This window comes from Xiphias gladius, chromosome 18, assembly GCF_016859285.1.
Source record: "Xiphias gladius isolate SHS-SW01 ecotype Sanya breed wild chromosome 18, ASM1685928v1, whole genome shotgun sequence".
Lineage (NCBI taxonomy): Eukaryota > Metazoa > Chordata > Actinopteri > Istiophoriformes > Xiphiidae > Xiphias > Xiphias gladius.
Window position 1 is genome coordinate 13280433 of NC_053417.1, and position 27764 is coordinate 13308196.

Here is a 27764-nt window from a genome sequence, read left to right on the forward strand (position 1 = left end):
AAAAAAAAAGCTAGGGGATAGTGACCAGGATTGATGAAAATGCTGCTACAACAGGCAGGATCTGAGCTCAGAGCTCCCATATCCTCTGAGGACAACTCATAAAACATGCAGCAGCTGGGACTGGGCATCTTATAGCAGTGGCATTTTAGTGCACCATGCCACAAACGGACAGGCCACACACATAGGTAGGCTGCAAATACACATAATTAATTTTAAAAGAGTTTGAAGGAGTCAGACCTGTATGGTTTACTACCTGGACCACAAGCAAATGCTTAAGTCTTCACCTAAAAAAACATATCAGCTAGGAAAGACAACCATTTTCCAAAGCATTAGCAGCAGGAGCCTAGAACAATGGGCTTTTGGGAAAATATGAGAAGGAAGGCTGGATGTTACAGAGTGTACAGTAGTGATCCACAGATTAACTCTGCCTGTTCATGTGTGAAATGGGGACTTGATCCCTAAATGATAGTGTGTTATGCCTCCAGCAAACACAAGCTGAATATTTTTCATCTTTCCAAACACCTATATAATGGATTACATATTGCATCCTTCACTGTGCAACAACAATGGCACATTAATGCTGCTGAAACAACACTGCTCAGGCTGACTATGTCTGCTGTTGTCTTTTTTAAACCAAAGGTGAACTGAGCCGGCAGCACATCTGAGCTGCTGTGAATAAGCCTCAGATATTCTTGGAATGTTAATGTTAGGCTTTGACCATGGCAGTCTCACCGACTTCTCCTCTTGTCACTGGGCCATTAATGACAATGGAAATAGTACTTAGCCCTGCCTATGCCAATAACACAGTCTCTTAAAACGTAGATGACATCACCTAGACGATTTGTTTTCTTAATATTTAGCAAAGTAAAAGCGGGGGGGGGGTTATAATCTATCTATCTAACTATATATATTTATAGATAGTGCTGGATTAACCATTTAAAGTGTTCTCAATTATCACAATGTTAGGAGACACAATTCTTAACTATCCCGTGCTTGCATTGTGTTTAAGCAAACCATATGCTGTGCTCATGCATAGGAAATGAGCCTCTAGTGGCTCTGCCATTGCAGTCGCTTGGCAGAAATGTAGGAGGGCAGGTTTGTGAAGTTACAGTCTTGTTAAAATAGCTTCCCACTGCATCTGCAAGCTTATAAAAAGTCACTGAGAGCATATTCCCTACAGTACTGCATTCATCTATGTGTATACACACGTGTCAATCTAAAATGTGTAGGCCATTGACACACGCACATACACGCACACACATACATATATAAACAAAAAACGCTGCTGCTGAGCAACTGTATTTGCAGTCCAGGTCAGACTATGTGCTCAGCCAATAAATGGCTGGAGTGTAATGTGCCTTGACCTTCTATCTATCTTTCAGCAGCTCCTTACATATATTGCTGTCTCTCCTCATATATCACTCGGGCAAATGGCGCCCTTCACCCTGCTCCCTCCTGTCCCCTCCTTAAAAGGCTGAGGGGACATCTTTGCCTGCTGTACTCAATTGACAGCAGTGGCAGCTTCCTCACTAGGCACAAGGGGAGGGGGAAAAAGGCTCGTCAAAGGGAAATGCTGCAGTGAATAATTATGTTTCATAACATGCCCCATCCCCCCTCCTTTATTAGCATCAAACAATAATTAATGGAGAACAAGGGGCAATGAAGAGTCTGCTTTTCGCTTTCTAGAACAAGTGGGTCAATATGCCCTTCAACCCTTTCTCTCTGCTCCACGTCAAACCAGGAGACACCTCATCCCTCTAAAAACATGCTCCTAGCTTATTTATGATGCCAGTTGCTCTGCTGGAGAAAAGGCAGCATTCCTGCTACACTCAGCAAAACTGGCCAGATCACTTTAGGTAGCAGTTCACTACTTCCATCTCCACACCTCTTCTCAGCTGGCCAACCCAACAATTCAATAATGAATATGAAATGCCTCCTAACTGATGTCTATGGGATTTGGAGCGGTTGAAAATACAAGCTATTGGAAATAGGCTTGACTTGATTAAGTTTTTGTTTCATGGCAAATAAATAAATAAATAAATAAATAAATAAATAAATAAATAATCTGTGATCAGCAGTAGCAATGCCAGTCCTTATCGAATTAGCTTTGCACTAAGAGCTCCATTGATCTTGGCACTCATCTGTGCAGATGAGGCCCGGAAAGGCAGCTGGTAATCCAATAGCAGGGATGGGAAGTGCTTCAAGGACTCTGCTGAGTTTACCCCCCTATCTCCTGCACAGAGAGGCAAGATGTGAGCGCATGCCACTCACTGGAATGACTGGAAACCACGCGGCCTAGGGAGCTCCAGTGAAAAGAATAAGAGCCATACTGTGACCAAAAGCAAAGTACTTGAAAGCTGAAAGTAATTGCTTTCACCATAGCTATCATGTAATGAGTAAACAGGATGAATCGAGCAATGCCTCGATCAGTGTTTATATGAGCTGTTCAGTAACTTTCCAGTCCTAATACAGGCTTCACTTTATAATCCAGGCCAAAAATCTAACAGCAAGGCTCATATCAATTTAAAGGTTCTATTTACTCAAGTGCGAAAATGTAAAGTTAGAACAATCAGTGTGGGGAAATCTGTCTTAACACTGTGATAACTCCATTGCAGCAAGCATTGATGCAAGCCTTCGCAATCAATTTTGCATGAAATGAACGACATCGAAAAAGAACCCAGAGGGCAGGGAGCAAACAGAGCAAAACTAAGGTAGTAAAGGGTAAAATATACAGCTGTTTCGCTTGTAGAAATAGTTCAAGTGAAGCGCACCTGAACATCACTGCCATGCATTAACTATAGTGCTGCTGCCACAACAGTGCTCTCTCTCACTCACACACACACCCACACACACTCGTAATCCATCAAGGATTCATGAGTGAATGCTCAATAACAGACTGAGTGCATCTCTCTCCTTCATATCACTGCAGCAAGAAAAGAGTGAGAACTCTTCAGCAACCCACAGACACATCACAAACACACACTACTCTCATACCACACTAATAACCTTGGGCTGCCTACCAATGCCATGACTTTATGGAACAGTATGGGCTCTAAATAGAAGGTCCATTTCTCACCAGCCGTCTGTAACAGCTCTATTTCAGCCACACTGTAATTAAATATTTATGTTAGCAGATTGGCGGATCATACCAAGGTGATAACCATTTAAAAATCCCAATCTGGGCCTTTTTCTGCCCCCTCACACCCCACCTCACTCCACCATTGCCACAACAAAGACCTATTTTTAAAAGGATTATCTACAAGTGTCCCTTTAATCAGTGCATGGCAGAACTGTAGAAATCCCTCAACAACAGCCCCAGAGGAATACCTTTCTCTGAAGCCCTATCAGGCAGAGGATCTCCTTCACCGACAGCAGGCTGAGTGAGTGGGAGTGAGTGTGTTTGAGGATGAAAACATGTGCTGCTATTTTGCTATGATGTCCTCTCCAACAATCTAAGAACAAAGGCCTCCATTTTGAAGTAGAGTTATGATGGAACAGGGCTCTTAAGGTCCTCCGTTGCTGTGTGTCCTATTGCTTTCTATCCTCTTTGTAGCCCGCTGTTTGTTATGCTAGCGAGATAAGTCACTGTTGTGGGTGGCTGGGTGTACTACAGCAACCGGTGTATTGCTTGAGTGCCAAAGCCAACAGTCTGTGGGAGGGATTGGAGGCATTATAGATCACTACGAGACAGATGTCGAGCCTTGCCCCGGTGCTGACTCAAACACTAACCCCAAAAACTGTGCGTTTGCAAACTTGACTGCTTCCTGGTGGGTCTTAAGTTGATCTTTATCAGACCAAATGAGTCAGCTCACTTTATCAAAGCAACCTTCCCTTTTTACTGGTGCAGGGCTGAGCAGCTTTTTTATTTATGAAACATAAGAGGTGGAAGTCTACTCTGCTGCAGCGTTATAAACATTACAAGATGTCTTGTGCAGACAAACCAGCAACCTGATTCCTGGTGTATAAATGACACCAGGCATGAGCAAGCAAAGAAATGCGAGGTTTGGATAAATGGATAAACATTAAATGAATGTTGCAATTGCTTCTGGAGAACAGATGACTGGCAGGGCATTGGCAAGACACAACATCATTGTCTACTATGAAAGCATTGAGAATCTCTGCTGCACTAAATAAGTGTCATGCTCCAATAAGCAGAATCAAACCCTTTGAGCATCTGTTGTCTTTAACTCTCCCTCTCTGTTTTATAGTGTGCCGTCACAGTTAATGATTTCCTCAAGATCTCTATTTTCCACCATATGATTTACATGTTTTAAATGCTTAGTTGAGCAGACACAGGTTTATAAAGTAACCATTACTGCCAAGCTGAATCCTAAGTGTTTGGGTAAAGCTTAGAAATTTCATTTCAAAAGCTAGGTTGATCAAGAGGAAACAGACAAGGTATCAGCATATTGCCTTTCAGTTTCGTCTTGTTTACATATCTGGATTGTGCAGTCATCCCTTCCAGAGAGAATCACCGCCAGCAAAAACAATTACACTCCCCCCACCCGAGCACAAGCCTCACACTGACTGCCTCAACTCAGCTTGACAATCAAGCCCATTAGATCTTTCTGTGAATTAACGCTAGTTAACTTAAAGCACTGACACACATCAAGTATAGTCATTAGACTGTCTTTTTAGCATAAAAAACAGGAATGATTTGCTGGTTCAGAGAGATCATCTCCCTACATGCAGCCTGGGGCAGCCCTTACTATCTACCTCATTATTTTTGGAAGAACAAGGCCACTGATGAATCCTGTTGGATTAAATGTAAGGTGCTCTCGTTATGACCTGGTTTACACACAGCAGCGGACTGCTTTTCTTACAGACAAAAGAAAATGGAGTAACTGGCCAACACTGTAAATATACGGATGAATCTTACTCAACTGAGCTGTAAAATCAAAGCGGAATTGTTGGAGTACATCACTCCCACGCAGCTGCACATTCTGCAGTGTAGAAAAGCTGTCAAATGTTGGCTTTTGGTGGATACTAGCTGAGCTGACAATTGAAAATGATACACTGTGAGTGATAAAGACATTCATTCCTGCTTAGAGAGAGGTTTTCCAGATGTGACAGTCTGCAATGTTTCAATGCTTCATTACTTGATAGAAAGAGGCTGTTGCTGTGTTTTCCCATTTACGTTGCCTGGGTGACAAATGAAAAGCAGAATCACCCGCACAACTAATCAAATGAGTGACTGACAGCAAGTCAATATTTTCTCATTGTGTGGACAAGCAATATACAGTATCTGCACAGTAACGGGCTGTGCTTCGAGGCTTAGGCAATGCTAGACTCAGAGCATTATACAGATAATGTGTCAATAATCTGGCTCGGTGTGGCTGTTAAGAGCAGTGCCAATAAAGACTCAGTATTAAAAGACAACCTTCAGCAAGTATGGGCTAAATTACCAACTCAACAGACGCTGTACTTCAAACAAACATACTCTGTCATGTAATGGCTACAAGCCAACAAAGACAAAACTGTAATTGGACATTGATCTGTCAAAGTCTGAGGATAAACCACTCATCCCAAGAGCGACCATGAAGGGAACAATATGTAAACACATCAACCTCACTGAGATATTTATTGAAAATGGCAGAACTGAGATCTACAACTACTGAGGGGTGTGCTCAGAGAATTCAGATTTTATCCATTCTCCTTTAATTGCTTAGGGCTCACTTGTTTTTTAAAGGACATCTTATTTTTTTTAAAAACAGACAATTAGTTTACTTTGGATTAAATCTTGGACAAAAAAAAAAAACTCCTTCCTAAACACAAAATTCAGCAGACATCATCTCTACAAGCCTGGTTAAACACAAGCAAGATCAATGGGTAAATTTATCAGCAAATATCACCATTCGCTGCCTGGCACGTAATCATTAAGGAATGGCACTGATGCATTATTCATTGGCTAATGTATAATTCAGACTTAACAGCAGATTCTATGCATAAATAAAGCTGTGATACATTTAAACACATTAAATGTTTACTCGCTAAAATAAGATATGAATCCGCCGCATGAATGCTTCTCTGTAGCTGTCACTCGAACATTTGCTACCATTCCTGAGGATGCAGGGGCGTAAGGTGGATACTGGAATATAGATTCTGACAGCCCACTCATCATATCAAGTACACTTAATGGACACAGGCTACCAATATCTAATATATGGTGGGGGAAAAAGCTGTTTAGGTGTAGTAGATTGCTAAAATTTGAAAGAGCATCTTGTTTCTTGGTTGTACAAAGTGAATGAAAATTAGGATGGTCAATAAAACCACACATTACAGCTTTACAGTAGCACAATTATCTGGCACATGAAGATTTATGTACTGTCACTTTTATGTCCCCTGGATATCTGCACCTTTGTTTAAACATTGTGCCGAGATTGCGAGGATGTTCTTGTTGAAGTGTCAGAGCTGGTGTCAGAGGGACAGTCAACATGGAGGACTAGGAAGCAGTGAGGACACACAGGCTCCATCTGATGGTGTTCAGGGCAGGCGGCCCTGTGGGGATCGCCATTCCACTTTATGACCATGCACTGAATTAACGAGGCCAGATGTCCCCCCACTTAACATGTGTGAAAGTGCCCTCCGATGGGCTCAGCTGCTTTAAGGATGTACAGACAGAGAGGGGGAAAAGGAGATAGGGCCTATTTTCAATTATACCAATTTCTCACTCATCGTTGGCTCCTGAGGTTTATGTTAATTAAAGATATCTGTCCTTCCTCTGTGCACATAACAAATTAGATGGAATTTTCTATGAACAATCAAAGCACCTCTCAAGTCCTTCATCTCTATTTCAGTAGTCACACACCAAAAGGTACTGCCTCCTTAGCAGCGCTACCACAGTTTCATGCGTACTATGTCAATATGTGGCTAATGTATTCTAAATGAGTCACTGGTACACCACTATCTGCAAGGACAATAGGTCAGGAAATACCGAGCTAGCTCATTCCATTTAGAAATGAAACCCATCTAAAGAATCAACAAGACTTGAAGAGATTTATAATCGCTACTCAAAACCATGCGTCTGCTTCCGTGTCTGGGGACGGAAATGGTACCAACAATGGTGTGGAAGCCATGACTTCTCATTGATTTTCTGCCCCGCTTTATTACAAGGCAGCCCTTGCATTTCTGTATTGTTGGGGTCAAAAGTGGGAGGGTAACTTCAAGCGATACCTTCTATGTGGCTGAGATATGTGCAGTTAAGCCACAGTCAGACGGCCAAAAAGCTAGAGTTGTAATTTACCTACATTTGTCTGATCAGTATCTTACAGTTTGTTTTCAATGGGTCAAACATCACATCTGTTTTCATTCATGCTGCTTATTATAATAAGAACAGGGTTGTTTCTTTGTAATTACAATGGTATACAGTTGAGTCATTCAGACTATTGCCCAAATGGAAATGGAATCAAAACCCCAGCAGACTTACGCATTAGAAAGAAAATGAGAGGCCCCCCAACACTGCATCAGTTACAAGTCATCTTTCTGACTCTTTATGCATTACATCATACCATAAAAAAAAAAAAAAAAAGAGAAAACCTCAGAGTTTTTTTCTACCAGCCAGCAACTAACATCATCTTGACACAAGGAGTGAAAAAGGGGGCACAGTAGCAGCATGGTGCAATCCCAGTGAGGGCCATCATGCGAGCAGATTAAATAACGTTTTTCCAATGCCCTGTCAGCTAGACAGCCGTTACAGCCTCACTATATGAAGCATCTCTCTCTCTGTATGGTCAGAAACAGCCTCTTTGATCCGGATATCGCCCCTCAGATTCCTCAGAGGTGACACTCATACACTGGCCTGTATGTGAGCTGAATGTTTACTGAACCTCTGTACCTTGTCAGCGGTGAGAGTTGTGTTTGTGAAGAAGGGTGACTCACACTGCTACGATGCTTCCCTTGGTTTACATGAATCAACAACAGACTGCGGACTCAGACCCCGATCAAATTGCACATCAGATTTAATTTCCCACAAACACTGGTATGAGCACTGCAAATAGAGATGATGTGAAATGATACCGACAGCAGTATGGCAGTGTGTACATAATTAAGATTTAGGCTGCTATATTCTCATCTGATAGCAATCTTACTGTGAAACCCTCAGAACTCTCTTCCCATACAAATCCCACACTGCAGACCAACTCTGGCTCTTATGTACAACTCCATTAAGAGGTCTGACCACTAGTCCACAAGTAGTGAAACTAAATGGATATCCTAACCTCTGGGGATGTAAGGACGATGACCAAAATGTGTTCAGAAATACAAGCTATGCAAGTTTGACAGTGTAGGCTGAGATTGTGATTGCATGTTACCTGTATGAAGCTGCCTAACCATAACGATTTCTGTCACACTACTGGTTATCATTTCAGACACAGGCCTATCACCTTAAGAAAGGAATAACCCTAGAAATAAAACATTCAATGGTCTAAGACAAAAGACACCTCTAGTGATTGACATGGTTTGAGTTCCTGTAAAAGCTTGAATGTCACCTATATATAACTGGATTAGTCAAACCCCGCCTTGTTCACGTTGCCATATTATTGGGTACAAATTAATTTTTATATGGCAAGTAAAATCACCTGAAAATCATCAGTAAAATGGGAGTAAGGCTTTTCACCTGTAAAACCTTTAAATGCTGTTAATGACACTGAAATCAAAGATCACTCCCATTTAAGATGTGAAAGTACTGACTGACAGTTCAGCATTGTTCAGAGTTACAGGAGCAACAAGAAAGACAAGCGTTGTTAAGTTTTTAACCATAATTGCACCTCATGACTTATATGTCACACATTCAAATTTGCATGGCTTTTTAAAACCGACTGAGCCTCAAACATTCAAACAATTTTTAGTTGGAGTAAATGTCCTTTATGTTTCAACAATCATCCATTATCTGCAGCGTTCGTGTCGCACATTAGCCCATGCAGTGTCGTCCCACTCAAGTGGATTAATCACATCTGAATCATTAAACTAGAGGTCACTTCTTAGCTAGCAGGGGGAAGAAAAAAAAAGCCACAGGAAGCTGGTCATGGTGGAGATTAGCTCCTCACAATTAGCGATGCAACATCTCAGTCTTTGTAAATAGCTCTGTGAAAAACACAGCAGCAGGGGAAGGATTTCAGGAAGAGGTTGTTTTTATATGGCAGAGACTGGAGGCAATCACTGCTTCCCCCATCCTCAATCTGAATCTTGTTTCAGGGCTGAAGTTTTATTTGTGCTTATGTGGCCACACACCCTGTGGATTTAACTTCTGGCTGTAGTCACATGAAGACTTACTATGACTGATGTTACAGTGATTTAAGTAAACAAACCCTCCTCCTTCTTTTACTATAACTGGAAAACATTAGATAAGCTGCCTTTCAGACAAATAACTGTAGTCTGCTTTCAGATCCTAAGCTGCCCTCTCCTAAACACACACACACACACACCACCAGCCAGCCCCCCTTGCTCTTTTCAACAACAGGCATAGACCCCCCCACCCAGAGAGGGCTGCATGTGCTTGGGCCAGAGTTCATAGCCTGTGGGGTGCTGAAGGGGGGAAGTCAAGTTAATTTGGTGGTCCTTCAACAGTTTGCAACTGCTTCACACATGATTCCCTATCCTTCTTAGGCAACTTTCCATTATTACTGTCCAGTAATCAATTTATGACACAAGCAAGGCTGTAAATCCAACAGCCAATCTTTTAAGCGAAACATGGGGAAATCCCACCTGTCAAATTTATGTACCACCGACTCAATATTTATCTCAACTTTTTTCTTTCCTCGAAATTGACTGATTTTTAGAATACACGCGAACAAGTAGTTCCTACAGCTCTGATGCTTGTTTCCTGGCCAGCAATGCTTCCATTTAAGCTCTCCCTTTGTTTACTTCATTATTTTCTCTTTAAAACCGTGAGCTGCTGGAACCCTGGTACAGGCTGGTAGGGTCATGGAGGTTGCTTGAGGGTCTGCAACACAGTACGGAGAGAGCCAAGTTTTACAACAATGCAACCAACTTTCAGCTCGCCAGAGCACTCAAAACCGTTTTGACTCGAGAGCAGACGCGCTTCCTGCTCCGGATATAAACAAAATTAGGACACTTTTAGCGCAAACTCTGAGTGCCGACCGGGTTTAGTCATCACTATTGCCCAAATTCCGTGTCTTTATCACCCACACGTTGCTCCCCCTGTCTGCGCCCTCCTCCTCCACCAACCACAACCATCCTGCAACCTTTTTTTGTATTCAACTACTCACCCGCCAGTCTGGTGATTCTTGGAGTCCCAGAGACTGCTGCAAACAAGTTGAAAACGCGAGCGGTGCCCGAGATGACCCAACAAACTTTATAAAAAAATAAAAATAAAAAGCCAAGTGAGCTGGGCCAAATCCAAGACCCGGGACAAAGCGAGGCGAACACGGACACTTTTTATCCCCTCGTTTAAAAAAAAAAAAAAAAAAAAACGCTGCCCGCACGGACGGGCTCAGGCGAGCACTTGCTTCAACAAAAGACGGTTTCACTTTACTGACAGACTCTTCACGTCCTAAGTCGCCGAGGAAAGGCGCTACAACGTCGGCTAGTTCCCCCTCGAAGCTGCTCCTATTCCCTTTGGCCGTGTTGTTGTTGCTGTCGATGATAGTGTCCACATGAAAAGTAACACAGCGCTGTTAGTTGTTTCGAGGGGTAGGAAACCAGCGAGTTCGCCGTTTACAGGCTCCGCTTCCTTTTTCCACACACACACACACACACACACACACGCGCGCGCACACACACATACACACGCGCGCGCGCACGCACACACTCACACACAGGCAGGTTCCCCCCCCCTTCTCTCTCTCTCTCTCTCTTTCCTATGCACACACACTCCACGCTCTCCCTATCGCTCCCTCCGTCTCTGTAAACCCCCCTCCTCCTCCCCTTCAGCTGTTCAACAGACGCATCCACATGGCTGACCTAGTCTTTCTTTATCCAGACACTAGCGAAGGAGAATTACTCCGACCACACTCCAAAAAAGAAAAAGAAAAAAAAAAAAAAAAAGAAAAAGAAAAAAAAAAAAAAAGAAAAAAATCCGAGCGAAACAAAAACATGGACTGGATTCAAATAATCGTCACAGACAAAAGGGTGGTGGTGGTTTTGGGGGGGGGGACGCCAATGGGGCTGTTGATTGATGGCAGCTCCGTAGGGACACGCTGCGTGCACCGTGTATGTGTTTGCTTGCAACTGCATCGGGAAGCGAGATGCATGGCGGCCAAAGTGGCCCGACCGACCATCATTAACCGATCAATGGTACCTCTTATGGGAATGTGACTAAAACACTAAAGCAAGACAATGAAAGCCGTGAAAGCTAGTAATAGTAGTAGTAGTGCCTTGTAAATAATGGCTTAATAGCCTACATTTTTTTTTCTCTGCACAATGCAACTCAGCAATGTCACGTTTTAACGGTTAAATAGATACATGAATGGATAAAATGATGTTCTTACATACAGTTCGCTGATTTATATCTGAAAACATCATGCATTTGCTGGAAAATACACAAGAGGGAGGGCGACTGAATGCTGTTCAGGCTTGTGGAGCTCATTTGCATTTTTGGATAATGAATTAATTAGTCACCCCACCCTTTAAAAAGGCAGAAACAAGCTGGGATGATAATGTGAATAGTCCATTAGCAGTATTTGGGAGGCTGATTTTAATGGTTAGCCTGCACATTACATCCAATGTGATCCTGGATATTTTCCAAGGTCTTAGTACTCATTTTGTGTAATTTTCTGGTAGAAAATACATAACACACAGTTTGTTTTCTCTTTATCTAAATGCTACCAGTGTCTGTGTGTGTGTGTGTGTGTGTGTGTGTGTGGGGGGGGGGTCCCTGACAATACCCCCCACACATGTAAAAGGAATGGGGAAACAAAGATAGACGGTAATAAGTTATAAAATAGGATGATTTACATTTCAGTGAGCGAATAGCTTGACACATTTTCATTGTCTTAAACATGATATTGGATCACTGTCAAAATCCAATTAACTACAGCAAATAGTCTGCACATTAGGCTCTTTTTGCACTAAAGCCAAACACGGGCAGCAGGAGAGACAGGCAGTAAGGAAATTGAGGTGAGTGTGGTGTGCACTGTGTTAGCTGTCTTCGTTTCAGAAGCAGAGTGGGGTTTTGTGTTTGTGTGTGTGTGTGTGTGTGTGTGTGTGTGTGTGTGTGTGTGTGTGTGTGTGTGTGTGTGTGGGTGTGTTTGTTTGGGGGGGCTATTCTGTTGTGGCAACTGTCCTGAGAAGTTGTACTCCCCCTCCACATAGTAACCTTACACCACAGCAGCCACAGCTCCTCCCTTATCACTGTATGTATACATTTCACAAGGTCAATATTTATGATATTTACACAAACCCACACACGGTCTGCCTCCTTTCCTGAGTTACGCAAACATTCATAGGATTCAAGACCGATAACGAGGCAGAAATACACATCCCTCTGTGTTTCTTATGCACAATCAAAGCCTAAAAGGAACACAAGGGCTCCAAAACTTATTCTATCATGTGTTATGAGAAGAAACCAGTCAAAGGCCAAGCTTTCTCAGTGGGTTAGTGAGGCTTAGGTTCACCAAGACAGCAGTGAGGGGTTAGTACAGTGACTCCCCTCTGAAGGCAGTGCAATGCAAAGCTGGATTGGCTGCCGGGGCAGGCTCCCCTCTCTGGCAGATGAGATCCCATTATCAGGCAGACGAGAACTCCACCTCCAGGATTTCACAGCTCCTCTGTTTATCACATGGCTCTGTCAAGTTGGGCACCATTAACCGATAATGAAAGGAGACAACCGGTGCAGTTACAAGCAAAGCACTCCACATTCTACAGGCCTAAGCATGTATCTGGGAAGCTGACTGTGTCTATTCAATTCTGTTCAGCATTCAAACGGCCCATCACAATACCTTATCCCTTAGCACCCCCTGCTACAGCGCCTTCGATCCCAACAGAACAAAAACTAGTTATTTGGTGCCTTGTTCTGAATTCAGAGTAAATGAATCTAACAGAGCTGTGCGCTGCTCTGAAGAGAAAGATGACACTTTGCTGCAACTTTTCCCCAAAGATTATTAAAGCATGAACAATTCCTTGTAAGAGCTAACAAAACCAGAGGGGGCGTATGAAGAAAAAAATGGCACAATAAAGAACACAAACTATCATTTTGAAATGTTTTTTTTTCATCCACATCAAACATAATTAGTACAAGTGTTACTTAACAAAAAGACTCCAAGACTGCTACTGAATCAAAGGCCAACATGGCCCCCGCCTCCCCCCTCCCCAGCCTGACTACTCCATTTATGGTTTATAGGATTCTGTAACCACTTACACTCATTAAAAATGAATACTTAACAAAAGCTGTGGCTGACACACACTGTTTGCTTTAGCCTGATTTCTCCACGCCGGAGAAAAACAAGCCACTCAGAGGCAGCAAACACAGAGAACAAGAGAGAGACAGAGAAAGAGAGAAAGTGCTCGGCAATACAAATAAGTCAGCCAGTAGCTGAAACAACAGAAAAAAGTGACATGGATGACTGAGCCAAGCCTGTGAGAGACTTGGCAAGCCTCAGAGGCCCTGGCCTCTTAAGCACTCATATCTAGTAACTTCATTTAATACATTCACCAGGGATGAGCAGACAAGTTGAAGGAAAAAGGGACTGAGAGAAGAAAACAGACTTGTAAACCAAGGGGAGGGTTAGGTTGTGGCAGGGGTGGGGGTGTACTTCAGAAGCTCGATTTTAACACATGACTAAATCTCTGCGGTGTAACAAGCTAACTTCCCTGCTGCCAAAACATAATACGGGGAGGAAGACCAGATGTGCTAGATTGAACCTTAGACCATTTTACCATTCTCAGACAGGTATTATCTACAGGAGCAGTTCTTCACATATTAGAAATGTGAACAGTGCTATTCCAGATGGGGCTTTAAAGCAATGACTCTCTCTCTTTGCCACACATACTGTATCCATAAAGAACAAAGACTCTGTGTGACTGCTGCTTAGAGTTACTGTTCCTCATACTGACGGCAAGTGCTGGTAGCCCCCCCTTCTCTGTTGGCAGGCAAGCAAAAAAAAGCTGACTTCAAATCATTCACTGCCCCTTTTAGCCTACATGGATTCTTAAGAGAGCACTGTAAAGTTGGGGGAATCCAAAGGGAAAATAGGGTCTTACATGACTAATTAAAACACAGACTTTGCCTAGAGGGGGTTGAGAGCAGGGGAAGCAATAAAACAATCCTCTCCAATCTCCCAACAAAGTAACTCAAGGAAATTACTCAACTAAATATGGGTTATGGCTTGTGGAAATGAAGATTCAAGGTTTTCAAGGATTGCTACATTGCTCGACAGAGAAAAATGTCATTACAAATTTTTTTTTAAAAGGACCTTTAAAAAATAAAGGTTACACTTTTCTTGACACAACACAAAGCCCTATCAAGGTGACAAAAGACTAACTGAAAATCAAGATGTCCCTTGGAGACAATCCAAACAGACAGCTAGTAATTAAGCTGCTACCTAGCAAGTCTTTATTTCAGATCATTAACACAGTTGTAAAAATGTGAGGGAAGCCATGGAATGGTATTTCACTTTAGGCAATCAGTGCAAGGTCTAGCCTCACATAGCTATCTTGTTTACATAGCTATTCACAGTAACATTTGGCAGCCTCACAACACTCTGAAAACCAAGACACTTGTAGGCTACATATGTCTAATCTCTTTGCCAAGCTACACAAGCTACTCAAGAGAGTGAAACTTGCTTGCAGCAGCCATTTGGTAAAACTATTGCATATTAAAAAAAAATAAAAATCACAGCGAGTAAACCTTATTCCAGATGGAGATAGCTGCCACCTGGCAAACAAACTGATAAAAAGTTAGTGAGAGGAAGCAAAGCATTTTCTCTTTATGAATTACAGGAAAACCTGATTGCTCATTTACAAATGTTGATATAGATAAGCAAAATCAACAAACAGCTTTTAATAGAATCTCACACTATGTCACACAATTAACACAGAGAGGTCTACCGTTTCCATTTGATGACAGGTTGCTGAAATGAAGAAAGAAGCTAAGGTAAAAGAAAATCAGGTTGTGAAATGCTTATTAACCAGAAAATAATCAGCCAACTCTGTGTGGCCATAAAATCACATATTTTAAAGTGAAAACAGACACAATGAAATGCACACGTGTAATACCTTAGATGATATTTCCCTAAACCCCAGATTTTCCACAGACATTCTTCAAGCTCTCACATGGACTGTCTATGTCTGTCTGATTCTCCAGGCAAAACAGGGTACTCGTTCATCTGAATAAAAGAGTAGTTCAGCCTGCCATGGCTGCACGGAGAACAGGCTCTGAGGAATGAGAATATATTTCCAAGAGGGCCACAGAGAGACAGAGTGCGGGCTCTGGCACAAAAAAGGAAGTTTACATTTCAGGCAAATCCTTTTATGAACAACAACACAGCAAGATAAACAAACAGTACATGTGTCTGATGCTTAGCTCTGGAGTGCAGTGAAACTGTGTTTAAAAGTGATCAGCGGTCTGCAAAGCAAATGGGGTCATGATCAAGCGAAAGAGAGTGGCGGTTGTGGTGTGTGATTCCTGTGTGGTTTCTGTCTCCAAGCTAATCTGTTCAGATAGCCAGTGACTGCTCCATTTCACACAAGCACATGGCTGTCTCACCTCCATACACCGCCACCCTATGGACAAAGAGCGGAGGTGCAGCCTCATGCTGTTGCTGTGCTAAAAGCGGGGGTGATGTATGGGGAACTGAGGTTCATAGTGTGTTTAAAAAAAAAAAAAAAATTAACTCCACACACGATAATTCATGACATGCATATTAAGATGCTCAATATGGCGCAATGGCCCACAAAGCTGTACCTTTTTTTTTTACTCCAGTACCAATGCTTATTCAGAAATCAATTATTCTCCTCTGGTCACGCATGGCTGCTCGCAGTGTGTAAGCTAATGATTCAGCCATCTAGTTTACAGAAAGATAGAGATAACTAGAATAAGCACATCCATTGTAGGTCAGAGGAACAAGGTTCTCAAGTCATTCAGGCTAATTTTTCACATCCTGGATTTTTCCACCTCACTCTCTTCACATTCCTTTTTTATCATTTGGCATGAATAACAGCACAGAGAAGTAATCTCAAAGGCAAATGTACGGTCAGCATGTCAGCACTGGGTGTGGTGAGAAAAGGATGTGTTATTCAAAGAGACAGCACACAGACAGGGTGTTGAGGCTCTGTTATGAGATTAGACTATTATTGTGGGAGCGAATGGGTAAAATCGGTCTGTGTGCAGTCGGCGTAGACAGTTTGGAGATCAGTGCTGAGGTCAAGAGGAGCCACTTAGCTGTGCTTTGGCCTTCCAACCCCTACAGCGTTCAAAATCAACCGTTCCACTGTGGGAGTAGATAAAAAGCTTGGCAGCAGTCTTGCAACTGTAGACAGCTACATTTACTAATGCATGCAGCCTTTATTTATGGCTTTTTAAACATACAAAATGGAAATTAATGTGAATAGGAAAGACAGTGGGAAGTTCGCTCATTAGCCAGAATATATATTAAGTTAGCCTCAAGAGTGCAGATTCCCAAAGGCACTAAACCTTTTTATAATCAAACAAAGCAATAAAAAATCCCGACTAAAAACCGTACCTCTGTCAATAACAACAAAATCTAGACGGTCCTTTTTGATTTTTTCCCCTCGACTATTATCACTAGAATTTAAAATATGAGTTAACGAGATATTAAGCCCGATGTGATACTGCCCCCCCCCCACATTATTACAACAGCACTGACACACGAAGAACAGCTGTCCCTTTGACGTTTCTGGTGAGGAGATAATGTGCTGAAATCTGAGAATAATATGTTAAGTGTCATTTATGATTACATGGCAAGCCAGCGATTCTTTGTCTTCATTGTTTGGACTTATGAATCAACTGAGCATGGAACTGTGTTTCTCATTATGCTGTTGTGGACACACTGAGAATTACTACTCAGAAGTGGTGAACTGGAAATTCTGCAAATTGCTTGTTTGGATGCACAGATTCTACATAATGCACGAAGCATCTAACATATAACAAATATGTGTGTAGGTGTGTGTGTGTGTGTGTGTGTGTGTGTTTGTGTGGTAGAAAGTGAGTGTGCGTGTAAGAGATAGCGACCAAGTGGTAGAGACCAGGGGAATGAGAGATAGGATAACACTGGTGATATTCGATACATAGCAGAGTGGAAACCTAACATGCAGCATGCTAACTGTCTTCATAATAGGAACGGGAGCAAATAGACAGAGGAGGCTTGATGCAGCATTAGCTCCTTAATTCAGCTCGTGGAAGAGGGATGGGTGGAAAGAAAGATGGATGGCTCGAGCGAGGGAATGAAAGAGAAGGGGAGGGAGTGCAAGCTGTAGCTCCCCCTGTTCCTGCACACATCAGCAGCAGGAGGGCAGGGATGCGCGCAGGCCAAAGCAAGCCAATTACCAAACTCATTAAGTAACCTGCTAGTCAGCTTTGAACCGCAGCCCCCTCCATATCATGACTGGACTCTCTGCCGCTGTTTTGGACATTCAGATAGGCGCTTCTCTCACCTTTTTTTTTTTTTTTTTTTTCTTCTCTCTTTCTTTTTTTTTTAAATGGCTGGAGAGGGGAGCGGAAATGGCACGACGGTAATCACATTTTCTCAAGCATTCATTGGAATTAAGAGTGCAACGCAGAATCACAAGTTAAACTGCAATAAAAAAAGACTGGTAGATTGGCGGCTTGAAGCCGTGACATTGCCCAAAAACAGCACTGCACTGACTGAAAAGGAAGGAGAAAGGCCTGCATATAAAAATAGGAAAATAATGCATCCGGACAAAAACACAGGAGTAGGTTAGCATGACTTTGCAGTTGAGGGACGAATGAGTGCTGACAGGCTTGAGCTGCTCTCTCCAGCGGCACAGAAAGTAGCAGGAGTGATGGCTGGGAGGAGGAGGAGGAGGAGTGTGTTGGAGATGATGAGGCACAACAATGGGTAAGGATGATAATGGAGAGGAATAAGGCTGAGAGCAAAAATGGCAGGTAGAGAACATGATCGGAGTCCACTAGGCGGTGTAGGAATAGAAACATTATGGGGAAGGAGAGGGGATTAGGGCAGAGGAATATGCTGCGTTAGTCAGCGCTCCAGTGTCACAAAACATTGTTGACTAACCTTGACTGCATTCACCTCCTAGTTCACTGCCACACTGCTTTTCAACAAGTACTGACACAACGACAGTCTGCAAGAGAAAAACTGAAGGGGAAAAAAAACAGACACACACACACACAGAGGAGAGGGGGAAAAAAACATGAATGATGTGTAAATGGAACAAATGAGGTGACAACAGCTTGATAGTAGAAGTGTATGCATAGGTGAAGGCGGCTGCCATATTTGGCATCATGTAGAACACATTGTGAATGCAGCCACTGAAAGACATGAAGGTGCACAGAAAAATATCATCATTCACAGTGCAGTTAACATTTTCAATGAGGAGATTGTGAGCATTTATTCTAAGCCAGTATTCATTTCCCTCCTCTCAATAAACCTCTCTTGATACACACCGATCTAGGCACTCATACCTGACACACACACACACACACACACACACACACACACACACACACACACACACACACACACACACACAGTCAGTCCCCCAGCCCCGAACCTCCCCCATTATCCCATGAGCCCTCTCTTCTCTGCCTCGCTCGACAAGAGCTTGGAAATAAAAACATCACAGCTCTGCCTCGCAGCACCTGTTCAATAACATTGACATTTCGCATTCAGCATCCGCACACTGAGAGATTCCCTGCATTTACTCTCTTTAACACCCAGAAACACAACACACACACTATCAATCTACTACATTTCAATGTAAGCATTTTAATACTGCACAGACTGGGAATGTGTACGTGTGTGCACTTCTATTCTGTATGAGTGCCTGCAGTAATGTATGAGGTTTAATGATCAAATTAACTGTTAAATACATATCAATATAGCATAGCAATATTCTAACTCATTTAAATATTGTCAATCTTGCACAGTTGTGTCTTTCTCTTCATGAAACCTGTTCGTTGTAGACAATTATCACCTATTACTTTTTCCAAAAGCTTTAGCCACCAAAAAAAAAAAATTTTATATATATTATATATATATATATATATATATATATATATATATATATATATATATATATATATTTTTTTTTTTTTGGTGGCTAAAGCTTTTGGAAAAACAAAAGAAATGATGAGGATAATTTTGAATAATTTGTCCAGATGCTTTTGAATAATATACAGTATAGCTTATCTGTTTGTTGTATATTAATAAACAGTATTTACTATTATGAGGATAAAAAAAAAAATTAAGGACACCTAACGGACAAGATAAGATGAACAACTGATGAATATGTAGGATGAATATGTAGGATGAATATGTGCAGGATTTGTGTGTGCTATTTTTCTTTTAAGGAGGTTGTGGCCGGTTGCTTAACCAATTATCTATTAGCGGCAAAGCTTGCACAAAACAAGGCAACATCCTGAGATAGACGTACAATATGATACTGTTTGTCATTATTTATTCCCTTTCTGTTGCAGTATAACTCCAGCCTGTATGTTGAACTGAAATGGTCTATTTGGTTTTGAAGTACAAAATAACACCAGGTGTGCAGTGTGCAGTGAATAAAATCACACTATGTCTATCCATGCAATCTCAGCACGGTTCAACGGCACAGCAAGCAGGATATACTATTGTCTGACACTTGGAGGAAAAGAGTGGCACAATACACACAACAACCATCCAGATCAAAGACGATTTTGAGGTCGTGGATGTTTGATTTAAACGTTTGGCTTGATTTTCTTTTAGATGCATTATGACACTATAATGCATGTTTTCATACAACAGTTGCTACCTGAGGACAAGATGAAATGTGCAGTGAGCCACCTAGCGCCAGGACTCAATGGTGTCACCAGGTGCAGCCTAACCTGGGTGGCTGAGCAGGGACATCTGTTTGACAGCATCAGAGCCATCAGGCCCTGCCATAACCACAGATTAAATGGCAGTAAAGCTGAGGATTAGATCCATGTATGAATAGCTCACATTGATTTTGCAATCCCTTCAGTAACTCTGGGATTTCCACAGTGACAGACAATGTGGCCATCAAGCAAAAACACATACAAGGGCTCATCTGTCTGTCAGTTTTTTAAAACCCTCTAAAATCAGTCTGTGACTAACCTATCTCCATTTTAATCTGTTCATATCTCGGCCTAGAGGCTGTATCCAAATAGCAGATGGTATGCAACATTCTTCCCTTAACAAACTGCCCATCCATTCAGTCACTCCCAATAGTCTCAACATAGCAACTGAAACAAGCTCAACAAGCTTAGAAATGTCCATTCCTATATTCTAGTATGTGTGCTCATGTGAGAGCAGGATCACGTCCATTCCCTTAGAGTGGAGGGTTATTATATGTGAGAACCATAGGGTGACGTGGATGATGACAAAGAAAAACTGGCCTTTCCTTTTGTTAGCTGCCTGGTCTCAGTCTTTGATATCTGATATGCATTCACACACACACACACACACACGCACACGCACACGCACACGCACACATTCACTCTAGACAAGCGCTTTGCTTTCATGACTTTAGTCCATCTCTCAGTCTGTCAGTGTCTCCAACAGTCCCCTATTTTAACACCAGGCTCATGCTAACCACTTCAAACACATCCACAGCACAACATGAAGAAACCAAAGATAGCCTGTATAGCCTCTACATCTTCACAATTTCCACACTCAAAGAGCAGGTGTCAATTGTGTAAGGATATGCTATACTGCTACAAGATGTTTTGTCCAATATAAATAATTACACCTGTATATCTATTAGGGATGTGCACGACTAGTCGACTAAATGATAAAACGTTGCTACGCTCACTAGTTGGCACAAGAAAATACTGGTTAAACTAATTATTAATATTTTATCAGTGTACAAAACCAGTTAACTGTTGTATATAGGATGTTACACAGCTGCCCAACACTAGCCAGGGCTGTTGCTTCTTGTAAAACCAGTGCGGTTTGGCAGTATTTTTATCTAGAAAATGAAAATAAGGTTGTATGTAGGCTGTGTCAAAATAAACTGGCGTAGCAATGTGTAACCAGATTCAGCACAGGCATGTGGACGTTAAGCTCCACAAAAAAGAAAGCTGCTGGTGCTAGCACCGCTAACATTAGTCATACTCGGTAAACCAATATGACACCCTTTATCCGCAGATGCTGTGATCCCGCTTAATTCCTGCTTATATTATGTTTAATTTTAACTGTTTTCTGAGTGTTTTCTGACTTTTAGACCTGTTAAATCGACAAAGAAATTAGTCATTAGGGACATCCCTAATGATTAAAAAAGAAAACTGTAAAATTTATAAGCTCATGGAAAGCAAAGCAAAATTTTCATCTCAACTCAGTTTGACAACCCTATTTGGAAACCAGTGGCAACCTGACTCCCTCATTCAAAATGGCTGCATTGGTCATCATGGCTGACCTTAGCCACCTATCAGGCCAAACAAAAGCAATGACCTGGTGATTACTGTGCATTGTGAGGCAGCTCCATTAACCTTTGAGAAACAGAGTGTGGAGACTGCAGTGTCTAGGCAAGTGGAACTCTCTCCTTACTACCTCTGAAAAAGACATGAGTGAGGTGAGTGAGAGAGGAAGAGAGACAGAGAAACTCAGTGTGACAGTAGAGCAGCTCCTATTAGGTAAGCACATTGAGCTGTCAGGCCGGCACATTCATCAACACACAGAATGCCAGTCAGCAGCACCAGCGGGCTCGTCTGCCTTTCTACCATGCTACTGTCACTGTGGTGAGGTGGGGAGGGGAGTTACAGGGAGGCATTTGCAAAGCAGATTTGGACCATTCTGCGCAGCATTTGGCAGTGCAAATATTTCTATGCATGGTTCTGGTGGTTTTTACAAGTACTTCCCCTGCCCTAATAGATCGGCCATGGGCTGCCAATGATATCATTATCATTCATGCACTGTAATTGTCTGGACCAATGACTGTATATAAAGATGGACGACGTGTCTCCTCTTCCTCCCACTGTACAAAAATGAAACCAAAATATCCCGGATACGGGAGCTGCCATCTTGCACTGGTGTCGTTCTCGGAGCCAGAGTCTGCACAGTAGTGATCAGCAGGTCGAGCCGCGCAATCAAAGTCCTGCCCAAACACTGGCCTGACTCAATGGCAAGCGCACACACAGCAGTCAATCATGATAACACACCCCCTTTTTATAGCATCAAATAACTAATTAAAACCAAACTTATCAGAAAAATGAACACTTGAACGTACATCAGTGTGATAAGACCTACCTAAAATGACACAAACCATTTTTGGGAAATATTTACTTGACATGTACTTTGTTTTAGTTTGGCCCATGTCCCCTCCATGTTGGGGTTATGAATTATACTGCAGACAGCCAACAGTGGGTGATTGAGATGTTTTGGCTTTATTTTTTGTGGAGCTGTCATGTTATCCATTTTTATATACAGTCATAGGTCTGGACTCACAGTGTGCCAAGATCAAACAACAGGAAAATCTAGATCATTTGATTAGTCCACTGTTGTTAAGCTTCTAAAACATATTTTGTGCAAATTCACTGTGTTGTTGGATGGGCTGTGAATGGACTGGGTTCTTGCCTGTTTTCAGAGTGAAGTATCCAGACATGGGGGTAGGCAAGTGGATCTGTGCCATGTGAGAAGTGAGCTGAATTGGCAGGGGTGATGAGCTTCCTCCGCTCATCTTAATGTCAACCACAGCACTACCATTACAAACAAAGCTCCCAATTAGGGTTTAAATTACTATTTAACAATCCTGACAAAGTCAAAACAAATGAATACTTGTATAATATTTCTATTGTCCCTTCATCACAGTGAATAGTAACTCTACCACCATGTCAAAGTGGTTTTAATTTGAAAACCATGTAACCAGCAATGAGCCTGAAAGTAGCATTCAAGAGAATGCGTTCTAACTTACATTCTGTGCAAAGGCAGCTTGGTTTTGTTCAATATGCATGGTTAAACATTTGAAGACAAAACTTCCTCATGTGGGAGATGGAAAAGTATCATCATAGTATGTTGGACTATTCCAATAGCATTGCATTAATGTTGCATTAGGATTGTAGAACATAGTATGATATAAACTCAGAGTAAATGCTTTTTTACTGTGACATTTACTGAAAATCACCAGTCTTAATCTTGAAGCTTCAGACTAAGGTTGTGGACAGAAGAAGTATCTGCAATATAACTACAGCGCAGCCTGTACAGGCCAAAAAAAAAATGAGCAGACATAGTTGTTGTGACAATATCAGTTGGAGTTTGTAGCACCAGAAGTGATGGGAAAACTTAAATTGCACTAAGCACTTACAAATGTTTTTTTTCTTCAGCAGCATGGGCTGAGATTTAATTTGAATTAATGTGTTCTGCTTTATATGATCATTGAAAATAACGTTGATATTTTAAAGCGTAGGTATGACTGTCAAAAGAGTACTGTTATTAGATTGGTTAAAACAGAGGGGTAGATACAACATTTTGAATATTGATTTTATTAACTGCAATCCAACAAATAAGCCAGGCAAAAAACTCTGTGAAACTTAATGTTTAATTTAGGGCTGCAACAATTAGTTCATTAAAGTTAAGTCGATTGACAGAAAATTAATTTGAAAGAATTTTCTTAATTAATCAATCATTTAAGTCACTTTAGAGCAATATTTGGAAAAAAACAGTGGTTTTGGCCTCTCAATTGTGAGGATTTTCAGGTTTTCTTATTTTTCTGTGATGCTATGCTATGCTAGTAAAGTGAATATCTTTGGACCAAAAAAAAAGACATTTGTAATCATCCCGGTGGGCTGTGGGAACTTGGTAATGGCCCTTTTTCACAATTTCCTGGCATTAGCGACTAAAGAAATAAATGATTAATCAAGAAAATAACCAGTAGATTAATTTGAAAATGAAAACGATCTTTGGTTGCAGCCCTAGTTTAATTTTGGGTACGTATGTTGATTAAACTCCATTGTCGAGCTGGAAATATTATTCAAATCAATATAACAAAACAAGAGAAGATAGACACAAAGTTGCCAGAGAGCTGAATCAACACATCTCTTACAAAAATGCATCTTCCAAGCATCACAAAAGGTGCCATTTATTGCAGGGCTATTGCATTAGATTGCATTATATTTTACAAATATTAATTTATCATGTCAACCTCCTGAACAGCTTTCATGCTTGAACCATAAGCCCTCTCATCTTTTCCTGCCGCCGACTTGGTCTCAATCATGACTGTAATTTGAGAGCAGCTTGATTGTGTTAGGATGTAGCTGATTGCTCTGATGAGCAGAGAGCTGCTGAAGAGAAGAAAGTGGGCCATCTTTGCTGAACAAATAATGACACCACTAACAGCCAGGGTGGTATAAGGCTGTCAGAGAGACTGTGTTGTTTTTAAATGACAGCCCTGTCACCCGCTCTACAAAATGCGAACTGACCAGAAACAATCCTGTATGAATTAATCCCTAGTACAACCTTGAGCTAAGGGCCTTGCAAACAGTAATACTTTTGCAATGCAGCGGCACCATCTAAATCACATTTTATTGAACTCATTCTATCCACAGGGTTAACCCTGTCTGTGGCTTTGCCTGTCACCATCTTTAGGCAGCATGATGCAACTTATTCCAGCATACAAAGGCTAATGCAGGTAAATCACACCTAGTGGGCTTGAATGCTTGACACTAAGCTTCCCGGCATACTAGCTAGCTTGAGTGGGCAAGAAATGAACCTTGTTATGTGTCTTGACAGTGGGCCCTGCTCCCCAGCAAATAAAAACATGCCTCTCACTTACTGGCTGCCTGCGCCCACAGCCCCATACATCAGCATTATAAAAGGAGCTCGGCAGCCTCAAGGTCAGCTCAATTTCCTCTTGCCGTTATGAAGTATCAGATTCACAGCGAGAGGGGGCACCCACACACATGTAAAGAAATTATTTAGGAAGCGAGGGAGGGAGAGAAAGAGTAGGGGGGGATTTGGAGTGTGAAGGAAAGGCGGGGTGCAATACAATGGGGAACTGTGACAAACCACCAGGAGAGAGACAGCCTCTTCTACAGTAAAGATGTGTGAATGCGGGGATTTGTGAGAAAACATAGAGAATATTAAGCGAATTTGCTCATTCCATGCACTAAGCGAATGTAGTAGTATGCAGTGTAAGTAATGGGATTGAACAGTCAGAACAAGCCAATTCCACTTGTGTAATTGCTCAAGTGTAGTCTGTGAAACTACAAAGCAATTAGGCCTACTGAATTATTGTTTCAGAAAATGTGAATACGATGTTTACCATTTACTGTAATTAACTTCTAAGCTGTTACATGGGCATAACAGCGACCTAATGCAAACCTAATGCCTTTGTTCCTTTTGAGATCTGGGCCCATTCATCACATGCCCAAGCAATTTGATAAATTACACAGGAGCATGAAAGCTGATCATGTGCGTAGCAGAGAGTGTGGTGCATGTGTGTTTGCCTCTGACTGAGTCGGCAGTCATCCTTGGCTGCCTCACTGGCTAAGGTTTGACATCTTCAGCTAAGAGCCTGGGGAAATAACAGCAAATTCACTTAATGGCACCACCTCATTTATTCCTCATACAGGGAGAGGAGGGAGAGAAGAGGGAGAGTTCCTTGAGGTGTTACAAAATGGCTGTGTGCTCCTGGCTGAGCTGCCGTCTCTCCCATCCGGGGGGGTGCAGGTGTGTGGGTAAACACTGAGTGCACCGAGACCCATGATCGGCCTCGGTCGGCAACAAGCTGTAATTTGCAGTCAACTCTGACCCTTTGCGAAATGCCAGCCTACCTGTGCTGCCGCTACAAAGCTCTTTGTGGTGACAACGCAATCTGGTTTGATGTCTGTGTGTATGTGTGTGATGATCTGTATGTGCAAAGACGAACATATCCAGACCACTATGCAGTGACGATGCATATTTGTGCAGATTTAAGTAACCATGAGTGTGTATGTTTGTGTGTCTGCAGGGAGTGTTACAGAGCAAGAGGTATAATGGCCCCACTCAATCTTTGTGTGTGGTATTGCAGAACAATCCAAAACAAAGCACAGCAGCTGGGAGCGGGCCTGGGCTGGCTTGCAGTTGGATAACATCTCAGGGTAACAGCAGGTATGCTATCAGTGCAGCCCCAATCCCCTTAGGGCTATTTTCAGAGTCCCTGGCCCCAGCATGACTGGCTGGATGACGTCTATGTGCCAGCAACACAGGAAGAGCAAAACCCAAACCATGCTGCTGCTTCCTCTTGGCTGCACAACATTTCAGTCCAGCAGGCCTGAACAGCTATGCTATTGTTCAGATGTTTTACTAAAAAAAGACTCAACCGCTCAATGACTATGTTTAGAAGGACTGCAATTTCTCAATAATTTATCCAATTGAGACAATATTGTGAATAATAAATTGCCATGTAAAAATACTTTTCCAGTTACCCTAACCTCAATATGGTCATCATCAGAGAAAGCATAATCACATTAGACATGAATTCCAATTGCCTGATTCACCAGCATTCTAGATATGTGTACACCTTAATGGAATGATGAATCACAGTCAGAGCTTTGATAGCATTTTGTAGCAATGTGACTGCTTGATAAAACAAGCTCTACCATCTGAATCAGTTTTCATGTAGCTACGCTATATATAGTTCCAAGCACAGTTTTATTACAGAATCTGTACAAAGGTTATAACAAAGTAGCAACATGACAGAGATATGGTATGAGGGTGAATAATGGAAAGAAACTGATACTGCAACATAATGTGGAGTAGGCAGCTAAAGATATTCACCCACATAAGCAGCTAATAAAAATATATATGTAGAATAAGGTCGGTTTTGAGATTGCTGAAGTCCATGTAAATGCAGTTGATAACACAATCAAATCTAGGGCTGCAACTGCCAATTATTTTCAGTATCAATTAAGGTGCTGAATATTTTCTCAATTAATCAATTATTTGTGAAAAAAATTTGAAAATGCTCAACACCTTTACTTTCAGTCCAAGGCGACATGTTCAAATTGTAGCTCTCATCACATCCATCAAGCTGAACCAGATTTTTAAGAATGAGTAAGTGGCGAGCACACTGTTACAACTTAAAATTGACCAGGATGAAGTTTTGTCCAGCAGACGTGTGATCATTGGGGGAAGTGTTGGGCCACAAATTGACTAGACAAAGCGAAAGCAACAGACTCTTCAAGTCCTTCGATGAGAAAACTTCTGAATAAAAAGACAGAGGGTACAATTAGTCACAGTGCAAAAATCTGTCACTGTTGTACCACTCAGGCCGCATTGTGCTCCTTGCACGCATTTCTAGCAGTGGTGTTAGTTAATAGACTAGCTGACAACAGATGTGAGTGCAGTGGTACTGGAGCAGAAAGATGGGCGCCCCTGTGTGCTTTCCTCTTTCATAAAGCTCTCTCCTCTCCCATCTGAGTGAATGGCTTCTCACTACTCGGCTCCCCATGGCTAGCTTGTCAGCCCCCTCTCCATCTCTTTTCTCCTCACCCGCACCTGACATTGCGAGCGTTCTGTCACCCACCTCTCCTCATCCCCCTGGAGAAAATGTTCAGCCCTGCCCTGCTAGCTCCCGGCAGCCCCTAGGGCATGGGACAATTAAAAACGAGGCAGGAGCATCAGTCGAGCTGTCACGCTGAGTCTCAGATGGGACCTCGCCTGTATCGCTACCGAGGT

General features: G+C 42.1%; 1 protein-coding gene across 4 annotated transcripts in view; it reads right to left on the minus strand.

Moving 5' to 3' along the window:
- rerea (arginine-glutamic acid dipeptide (RE) repeats a) overlaps positions 1–27764 on the minus strand; it is a 124792-nt gene that overhangs the window by 79668 nt on the left and 17360 nt on the right. For 2 of the 4 annotated variants that reach the window (XM_040152149.1, XM_040152146.1), the window contains exon 2: positions 18171–18251. The exons of 1 other annotated variant lie outside the window; for it this stretch is intronic. The gene's annotated coding sequence lies outside the window, so the exon portion shown is untranslated. Of the gene's footprint in view, positions 1–10226; positions 10352–18170; positions 18252–27764 lie in introns of those variants that run through there. One more of the 4 variants, XM_040152148.1, reaches the window with a different exon arrangement.